This window comes from Phalangium opilio, unplaced genomic scaffold (genome assembly GCF_054372755.1).
Source record: "Phalangium opilio isolate 3A_F unplaced genomic scaffold, DU_Popi_V2 ptg000105l_1, whole genome shotgun sequence".
Classification (NCBI taxonomy): Eukaryota; Metazoa; Arthropoda; class Arachnida; order Opiliones; family Phalangiidae; genus Phalangium; species Phalangium opilio.
This window is the reverse complement of record NW_028324207.1, coordinates 5,957,630-5,968,804: the sequence shown is the minus strand read 5'-3', so window position 1 is coordinate 5,968,804 and position 11,175 is coordinate 5,957,630.

Here is an 11,175-nt window from a genome sequence, read left to right as displayed (position 1 = left end):
AATGACAAGCGAGCAGACGACACGCACGGAGAATCAGGGATGTCAAATAAAGCTCCTATAACAGTCATTGTCAAGGGGAATTTTCAAGAATTTAAATAAAGTTTCTCCAAACTAGAGATATGAAATGACTATAAGTTTTAAACGGTTGATCAAATGCCAATTGAGATTTCAGTTTGTTAAAATATTGTACGGTATTTCCAAAGCCATTGAGAGCTAAAAATACAAGAAAAAAATTGGCAATTAATAGTTATATACAGGGTAAATTACAATATAAAATAAATTGGTCATTTACAGTGGTATTTGTTAAATTTTTAACGACAACTAACGGAAATGTTTTTAACGGTGTTACCATGGAAGAACCAATTTTTCCGTGGTAATTGTTCATCATTCGGAAAAGAATGTCAAAACACATCATTGGTCAATGCGATACGCAACATTGTAGTACGACATTGGAAAACGTGTAAGGGAATTCCGTGATTATTACAAAAATTTCGTGATTTCGTAAATATTTCGTGATTTCTTATTGCATTTTGAGATATTGCCAAAGATTTCGGGATTTTTTCTTTTATTTGCAATCTCGCCAAAGATTTCGAGATTTATTCTTGGTGCCAGATTTCGCAAGAAGCGTATGGGATTTTTTTTAAATGTCGGACCCCTCGTTTTAACCAAAACACCTCCAAACCTACGTGCAAATCACCGGCAAGTTTAGGAATTTAAATAGACAGACATTAAAGCCGAGAATCATACAGCCTAGCTTATAGTAAACTAGTATTTTTAATGTAAGATAAATCTGTAGAAACGTACTGAGATTATTTTGAAAGAGGATAGTTTTCAAGATAGCTTCGCATTTGAAAAATATTTTTCAGTTAGCATAAACAAATTAGGATTACGTCTTGTCATAATTCAGCATCGCAGGTAAAGAGAATTAATCAGTTTGTGAAGACTTATTTAGATAATAAGGTTACATATTAGCAACTGCGATTACGGAAAACTTTCGCCGACACTTTTCACAGAACGCATCTCGTGATCAACCCCTCAGTAAAACTCGTCCTCTTTGAGATAAGAGAGACACAAGAGAAAGGGTGCGGTAAAATTTGCATACTCTCTCACGGAGAGAGATAGAATACAGACGGAAAGACTGAGAGAGAGACTAAATCAGAAAAGGCATAAACGACCCCGAGCTATAATTTATACGCCAGTCTTTCACGTAAAAATGCACGCATACCTCTAGAATCTAGAGCGCGCTGTTTGAAAACTAAAGGAAAATTTTACAATCTCAATGTTTGCTAAGCCTAGTTTCTCACAGTTTCGACGGACGAATCTTTCGCGTTTGAGAGAAAGTAAAGTTTTCTTGAAATTCTCCAAGTATTTTCGGTTATAGAATATTTGTAAGGAATTACGGCTGAACAGAGTTTATTAACAGAAAATTATCAAAAATTACGTTATTTCAAGATCATTGCAAAAGCAGAAATAACGTAATTACTTATAGTTTAATTCCTTATGGATAATTTGAACAGAGAAGGCATGCAAATAGTGCATATCTTTACTGGACTAAATTTCAGCAAACCATTTACTACAATAAAATTATCCTTGTGGTTCCTCCGAAATTTCATTGGCCGTGGGTCTTAATAAAGTTTTATTTCATGGAAATCCTTCTTAATGAAATACCAAGATTTTTGAGCACTTCATTGGCAATAATTATGTGATTCATTTCTTATGTTTTTTCAGGATCATATTAGTTAGTATAATTTATATCAATATACTTCGAGTAAAACGATCATCGCAAGCAAGTATTTCTCGCAAAATTTGCGTGCAAGAATTTTTGGTAAAGAAACTTCCCGTTCATAGCAAATGGAAAAATTTGTTTATTGTATTTCCTCGGTTGTTTTTCATGCCCAAAAAGTATTCAAGATTATATTTTCCTATTTCAAATTTCACACTGATGCTTTCCGATAAATTTATTTCATTTAATTCCCTCTAGCCTACCACACGTTGGTAGCAGATGCAGGTATAGCTGAGTATTGATCACCTTGAATTCTGTACCTTCTCTTTAAGTCACTTCTGTTACGGAAAGAGAAAGAGGATGAAATGGTACGGAGTTTAGAGCAAAAGGCTGGCTTTTATTGAACATAAATCCCTCGGTGTATTTCCCACGTGGTCACCTTGCTTCGCCTTTGAGACAAAGCCCCGTACTGAGCTCATCCGGTCTACAGTACAGGCTACAGAATGGATCCAACAATACTCTCTTTAAACATTTATGGTGTCCAGAGAACGCACGAACCAGGCGAAAGAACGAAGGTTCAAATTTAGCAAGAGTAAATCAAGGAGAAGTATAAATCTCAAATATTTGCAGGGTCTCAATCGATTTCTAAGCACATTGTGATAAATACCCAATGTCAATTCTCATTGCTCAAAAGCACAGACTGAACACGGTTATAAAGGAAAATAGGTTAAGATTTCCGACGAGGTGCTTAAAATTCGATAAGAGTGTGTCGTCTCTGTCATGTTAAGAAAGACGAGTGAGAAAATGCCATCAAAGAGGAGAGAAAGAGGGAAATAGAAACGCGCTTTATAAAATCCGCCGAAAAATGGGAAATGGGGTGTAGTAAAAACAATTTTCGGTACGTTTAGTTTCAGGGCACACATCCTTTGCACATGGGGGTATTGACCTCCTCGCCTTATCTTTGTCATCACTTACGTCAACTATGCGCGAGAAAGCTGCGCTCAGGCGCCGCGGTGTACCGTAGATTTACCCCCCTTTTCACCACGGATGGATTACGGCTGCCAATCCTGATTCGCTCTCCGTCTTTCTCTCTTCTTTGATGTCATCTTGTCGATTTTGGTTCTTAACTCACCTTAAGTCAATCTTTATAGAAGAAACCATCAATGAACTGAAGGTGACTACACGTGTATCTTACCTCCAATGAACACCAGCTATTTCAGGTACGGATCCCGCTTTCAAATTATTTCCAGTTTTGGAGCAGCTTTTCCCATGGGTTGATTTACTCTTGGTTCAGGCTAACAGGGAGACAGGGTTGGAAATAAGAGTAAAGTCTGAAATATCCCGGAAGGATTACACCCAGATTTACATCTTAATCCTCTTATTTGCGCTGCCGACCTTCCAACGATTTTACGCTCCACAAAATATTTTTCGTTATGTTGAAACTTCGCTTCTCTGGCTTGTTATTTCTTCCTTTGCAGAAATAGTGTGAAGATCCTTTGCAGAGGTTTATTTAATAAAAATATCCTTGAACATACTGTACTAAGAAAAATTAAAGCGGAAATGAGACCCCAAGTTTTTATTACTGTAAAAATATTTTACACTGCCAAAGATTTTAAAACTATTTATTAAACGTTCATTGAAAATTAATTTCTTGAATATTGCTGACATGTCTGCAAACTTTAGTGTGATTAGTTTTAAATAACTCTTGGAAATTGTGTAAATTCTATAGGAACATGCATTATATCGATGCCTTAACAACTGTTGTTGTTGTTGTACAAGAAAAAAAAACGTTTGTACTACCTTCTATCCACATCATAAAAGGTAGTCGAAACCAGCCCAATTCCAATAGGGTTCTAATTGCTCGCCCTCTTGATTTCTCTAGTTTAAGAAAAAGGTTTATTTGTCTTGGTTAAAATACATCGTTCACCTTGAGAGACGTTTTCTGGGTTGAATGAACTGTGCATTACACGCAATTTACTGTTTATTTTCAACTTTCAACTCCCAACACTGATAAAATCAGTGATCGTATGTATCTTTTCTTAGTTTTAGTCCTTGATGGAAATGATGACGCGTAAACTCAGGATATTGACTAAGATATTGAAGCATTTAATGAAAAACAAAAATCTTGTCAGTAAAGAATAACTCAGGCAGTCTTATATATTCATCAAGGCCTTCGATACGTGTAGTATATCTACAGGCTGACTGTCTGGGTGGGAATCTTCTGGGATTCTTCAAAATGACTTAGACGACTGGTTCTGTAATTATGGTGTATTTTGCGACCAGCGCATTCGACTTTGAAGATGAGAGCAAAAAAATAAAACCAAAGTGTTAGGTATGTTAAAAATAAATAAACCTCGCGTATCTTTACCAAACACGCCAAAAAGTAAAAAAACAGCCTTTGCTTCAGAAGAGAAACAAAATTTTTGTTTCGCTTCATTTATTTTTATTTCTCTCGTTGAGAGGGAAGAGAACATTTATTATGTTTTAAAAAGAGAGGAGAGGAAGTCGGGGACAGTGGATCGCGCAAGTATTTCAACTTGTCCTGCAGCTTCGCTAGCGCCGGTAGAAGCTTGAGAACAAAGGAGAGAATTGAAGAAAGAGCGAGGGGTAAGTAACTCGTCACAAGACCAAGTACAAAATTTTAAATCATATTTCCCAACGATTCCCAGCAAAATGACAAGATTCTTAAAAGTTTTCTGGAGGTATAAACAAGAGACAAGTTGACGCAATTAAGACATTTTTCTTAAATAATTAAATAAATATAATAAATATAATTATTTTAATCGCCATTAATTTACCTTAATTCTAGTTTAATCGTTTTAAGATACTTTATTTGGTAAACCATTTTAATTATAGCTATTGTGGACGTTTGAATTCTAGCGTACGCCTCTTCAACCATTTATGGAAATTTAGGGTATATAAGGCGATTGATTCACAATAAATGTAAAAAACCCGCAATTGGTGGAAGCCCTGCCATTGTAAGACTAGACTTTTCTCGTAACCCTATAGCCGATCGCCGCGTATTTATTAATCCTAATGATGGGAGTAGAAGCCAAAAATTGTTTTCTGCGAACACGTCTGCTCCGATTTGCTAACTGCGGACGTGGTCCCAGAAACACACTCAGAGACACGTGCAGTGTAATACCTCTCCGTGACGTCATCGTCACTCAAAGACACGTTCAGTGTAATACCTCTCCGTGACGTCATCATCACTCAGAGGTAATACGTAAAGATTAAAATCTTATAGTGGTTTCAAGGAAGCGAAAGCCACCTCGGCAAAGAGTAATTTTTCGCCCGCTATGAGCTAAAAATGAAAGAAGTGAAAATAGTTTCCGTTAAAAATAGGGCACTTTCTTCACTATCGGAAGGGACAATCTCTCGCGACATGAAAAATCACGCTACGTTGCCCGTCTAGGCCCCATCAGCTTCGTCTTCGTCGGGTGACTCGACAACTCGGAAAAAAATAATAAACGGCAGCCTAATCTAGGTAGAATTAAAGACACGGAGCCGCGTTTTATGGAAAAGCCCTGAACCAAGAGTAAACCACACAATACTCAGCTACGCATCGGAATTCGTACTCCTGACATTTTCCCTACAAGAGTGCAAAAGGGCAAGATAAAGAGTCGTTCAAAACTTAACCAAGAATAGTAAACAAAGTAAAAGAGTTTAGAAGACTTCGGGGTACGTTCAGTAACACACAGCAATGCCGGCGCAGAATACACGCAACCACCACTTTTTCACTGAAATTTTTTTTATGTTCGACGTCATTTTCCTCAATGATTGCTCACCAATACCGCTGTTTTAGGTATTTTTTTCGGTAGCGTCACGTAAAACTGGTCCATTGAGGCTCGATCTCAACAGAGGCAATGGGAGTTGCTTAGCCTCCGGCTTGTAGTGAAATCGGACTCTGTCTGGCGTTGCTTCTTGGCGTGAGGGACAATACCCCAAATGTTGGCCTCAACCCTGTGTTTTGGTTCCTCTTTCTGTAATAAACGAATTTGTCAATCATTCGCAAAAATTGAAGCGGTGTCTTCTTTTATTTATGTGTAATTCCTTTGTTTCCTCAATCGTTAAAGACTGGTCTGGCAGAATCAGGGTCTCCTATTGTTAATTCTCCATGGACATGAACCGCGAAGAGCCATTGGAATTCACCATAAGTGGTCTCCCACCTCTTCGCTAGTGAACGTATTTATAAGATGAAAGGGGAATTTTATCAAATAAATTTTTTGGATGACAAATCAAAGAAAAATGCCTAGCAGCCGACATTTTTAAGACGTAGTCGGTAAAAATGTAAAAATGAAAAAATACAGAGAAAAATTTACGTACCGGTAAAATATTCAATGGAAAAAATGTACAGTAATTTTTTTACCAGTAGTAAAAAATTTCATTTAATTTCTGATAGGAGTTATAAAAATTTCCATGCTTCAATTCATTTACTTTCAGTTCTCATTTTTAATCGGAAGAGAATGGAGTGCAAAATTTTAATAAGTAATAAGAGCGCCGAATCATTTGTTGGTAGTGAAAATGCTTAAATCGTGGCAATGCGTTCTAAATTCAGTTATTCGGGTAGTATTGAAACGGGTTTGGACAAAACAAATACGATCATATCTAAGAATTAATCATAATTTAGCGGAACAAAGACAGATTATGAAGCGAAAAGCTGAATCGACTACAGAGAAACCACAGAAAATTCTTGCTAATATGATTAAATCATTGCCTGTTGATGTGGCTTTTGCGAAATGACGAAGCTTACCGGAGAGCCTTCGCGCAATTCGATCGAAGAATAGACCCAAGGACCCTCATTGACCTTAAGAACTGACCATACCACACGACTGGGCTGTGACTGTGTTATGGAAAAGAAGATGAATATTATTTTTGTACGATAACGGTGTCCACAATTTTGAGAGTTTTACAATATTCAGCACAGAAGAAAGTTTGAACCTATTGGCGAAAGAACTAAAGAAACATACCGTTTGGGAAACCAAAGGTATAAGAAATTATTTTATCATTTTACATTTTTACCTATCCTGAAAATGAAAGTGTACATTTTTTTCCTTTCGAACATTCAACTTACTAAAAACGAGCTTGTTTAGTTTTTCCTTCATAAACTTTTCCCGGAAGAGTAAGGTACCTTCAAGGTTAAGGGCAAAATTACGCCAGTTTTTCGGAAACACGATTCTTCTACTTTAAGCATTACAAAACGCACCTACACGTTCAGACAGAAAAAGGAAAATTTGAATTTGCTCCCACTGTTGGCGATGTAGCTTCGTAGTCCTTTGCTTAATTTACTCTTGTTCGGGCCAAGAAAGAGAAAAGAAGAGAAAAGCGAGGCTCGAATTCTTTGAAAAGATTTGGTGGAGCGGCTTTAAACGCTTTGAACAGTTTCTTTCCATTTTTCTGGAGAAAGAGATGGGTTGGTGGAACCTCTGTCGAGATGCGATATAGAAGGAAGAAGATGAGGCTGGGAATAACACCCTCTTATTTTTCATAATCTCCAGAACAATGCGGCGGGAGTCCAAGAAAAAGATAAAAATCGCTTCCCTCGTGCTTTATTCCCTGCTATTCTCCTAACACAATCCCCGAAATCAGGACTGTCTTTTAGATTAACGAACTCCGCCCACTTATCTCTCCCGACACGCGGACTGCGGAATTTGCATCCCAGAGAAACTTAGAAATATGCTTATATAGAAGCTCTCGTTATTGGGAAACCCGCGGCGGAATAATACACAACCTTAAACTACTTATTAAAGGGAGAAACAAAAAGGCAGGCAGCTATTTTAAAGGGATTGAGAAGCTTCGTTTGAAAAACCTCTGACTTATATAACAAAAATAAGAATTAATTTTTGTGAATTCAAAATTATCTAGCTTTTAATTCTCCAATTTCCGCTGGTTATTTGGCAATATGCATTTGAAAATGCTTCATATGATGTTATTTGAAATCCACTTTTTATAACAGGCTAAAATGTTTCCCGTACTCCGACGTCACAGATATATTTTTCACGTGAGATGGTGCCAGTCTCTGCTATCAGACCACGAGTTTAGGCTGGCGAGAAGCTCGAGACGCGTATAGGATTCCCGCGCTTTTTTTCCTCACGTCATAGTGATGTCATAAAACGGGCAAACAAGCTCGGCAAGACAAAATTGTTGATATATCGAAACTGAGTTTTCGTGATTTTTCAATGGATTTTAAAAATAGAAACTTTGGTTCAATTATATTATAAACTTGATATTTTGAAAGTAGAGACTCGAAAGTGTAACATAATACCACTTTCGTGGTAAAATATGATATGAAATTGTAAATTCGCATACCCTTTAAAGGGAGAAACAAAAAGGCAGGCAACTATTTTAATCGATTTAGGTTTACAAGTAAACCATGAATATCGCAGACAAAACTTGTGAAAATCTACCTTTAATTATAAAAAATTTGAAAATTAAAGTTTATGCTTTAAGTCTAGTGCTTCATTTGGAAAAACGAACCGATAATGTATAGACAAACGAAAATCGGTAAATTAAAGCGGATTAGAATCAGCAACACCAGGTTGGCAGATAATTCGAGCAAGTATTCTCTCATTCGCTAGGCTAGAGGTCTCTACGTTGCTTTTTATTACCAAAATTAATATTAAAAATATCTTCGATATTCTTGGATTGATATAAAATTAACAAATGAATTTTAGTAAAATTATTTAATATTTTTAAATATATTTTATCAAGCTCATTTTATATATACTAATAAACACCTTTTAAAGAGTTTTAAAATAGGTAATTTGGAAATAATTATTTCTCTGTTTTATCAAATGCGCGTGAACAAAACTATATTGATACTACAATGAGAGTCATACCAAAATTCAATGTAAGCGATTCTAAATGAGTATAACATAATTTTAGCCATGAAATATTTCACTTTTCCACATTATTTTCAGCAATCCTTTTTTAAATTTCATTTTCTGGCATCCCAAACTTGTTCATCCTTGATTTTCTTTTTCATGCATAACCAATATACAACCATGTTTTCCCTTATTATATCGCCCACACCATTCTTCAATACTCCTTGCTTTTTCCGTGGGAAAAATAGTACCATACGGCCTGAATAACACATTCACTCCCCCGCTATAAGAACCCCAGAGAGACAAAATTTAAATCAATTAAAATCGAAATTGATATTAAGCGTAGTTGTAAAATGGTATTGCTGAAGCGTTGTCCTTCCTATTGACCAACTAAAACAGTAATGCACCAAATTTAATGAGTTTATCTGTTGTGATAGCAATATTTTTTATCAAAGAAAAGAAGGTGGAAATTAATACAAATTCGTACAAAGACCAATTTTTTTTCATCGTGTCTTTAGCTAATGGAATGAAACGCCAAAAATATTCGCAGTTTTTCAGGGTCGTATCGAAATTCTGTCAAAAAGAAGGAATTTCAATGCTATTTGACGAAAGCAGGAGGGGAGGAAAGTTCATAATAACAGCCCTCTAGACAAGGAGAACGCCCACTATGCCCACGAAGGCTTCAGGATATTTATAAACGACTCTAAATTCTTGTAATAAGGAGTTGTACGTAAATAAATGCTTTAGGAACGAACCTTGAGATGTTGAGATCGAATACCAATGTAAAAGGAAAATGAAACAAAATAGCTCTTTATAAATAATTTTTCGATTTTAGAAAATATTTCGGAGAGGCTCATTTTTTTTTATGTATATAAATAAATGAGTATGTTATGCATATAATATGAAGTTGTTAAAAAATGAATTTATCTATTTTTAGTTGTTAAAATTTACATTAAATATTACGATTGATAAACATTTCTGCTGTTCCCAAGAGCCCAATTTTGTAAAAGATTGAACCGTAAATTCAGGATCTCCTGTTGGGATATGCTAAATCGATATTAGTTTAATATACATTTTTCAAATAATTACTGTTATAAAGAATCTTTTTGTACGCAAAGATACCTACAAAGAGGTAAAGATATTTTACACTGTGGTAACGAGATTAATGTTCAGTCATAAGCAGTGGTTTGATATGCTTATGGTACAGTACTTTGAACTGGAGAAAACTATTTATTATTAATTCATTCATATTGACTTTTTTTATTAGTTTTTTGTTGTAAATACTATAATTTTGATTTTGGTACTTAGAGAATATGATAAATAAATAGAGAATATGATAATGAATCTAACCCCGGTTAACCTCACAACACTGGGCATCATTTTTGTATTATTTATAATGCAATATTGGCAAGTTGATCTATTGCAAGATTTGTCAAAACAGTTAAAACAGAAAATAATTCACAAAAAAAAACAAATAATAATTTTTTTATATGGCTATTTATGTCTTTCTGCGTTTGGGTGTTGACTAAAACGTAGTTCTTCATGATTTAATGGACCAATTTAATGGAGTACATATCTCTCTTTCCCACCACGTATGAATCAAACCAAAGCACGTTCATATTGGGGAGGGATTGTCGTATGACGAGAAAAAGGTCAATATTTTCGTGGTTAATTCAAGTGAACGTGGTGAAAACCTTTTCAATTTCCGTTTCTTTTAACTGCCAACCACAATATTCGGGAGGTTTTTTTTGTTCTCGCCAATAGTTTTCGTTTTTAGTAAATGTAATGGTTGCCTATAAATCTTCGAATAAAATGCGAAGAGGATTCGGAAGAAAGAGATAGAAGAAGAGCTTTTTGAAGAAATGGTTTACGTACTGATTTATACAACCTCTTTTTATTCGTAATTTGTCGACGGAAATTTTGAACTTTACAACTTTAAGTTATTGATTAAAATATACGTAATTATTATTTAAAAAAATCAGTTCTTTATTTCTGAAGATATTTAGCATTGTGTATTCATTCATACGCCTCAAAAGGTATTTAATTAAAAATGTAATTTTTAAAGTGAAGAAAATATTTTAATGCGAATAAATTGATTATTAAATTTTAAATTGATAAACTTTACTCCAAATTGAATTTAAATTCAAGATATAATTTGTTTGAGGTATTTTAAAATTTGTTTTGTAAATAATCTTTTTCGATACCTTGAAGAAATATACACCGTTTTGACGTCGCCTGTTTCTATAGTTACGGCGAGGAAATTGAAACGCTTTGTAGAGTGAAAGCTCCACCAGAAGCCGACCCGTTACGCGGTCATCATCTGTATCCTTCTTTTGGTTTCTGTTTTCGGAAAATTTTCGAATTTAAAATAAAAAGCATACTGTTTTGGTTTAATTTAAAACTACAAAAACTTTGTGGTAGTCAAAATTAAACGCTACTGTGACTTTAAGTATTAAGTTGCCTAATTACTAAAGTTTAATGAACAAAATAAGAAAAATATATGGGTTTGGCACTGTTCCAAAGAGACCATTAAAAATGTGTATTTAAAAACTTTATGCGTCCGTATTTTATATTTAATGACTCGATACTAAGAGCTATTATGTCCTTATGTATCATAAGATGAAAAAA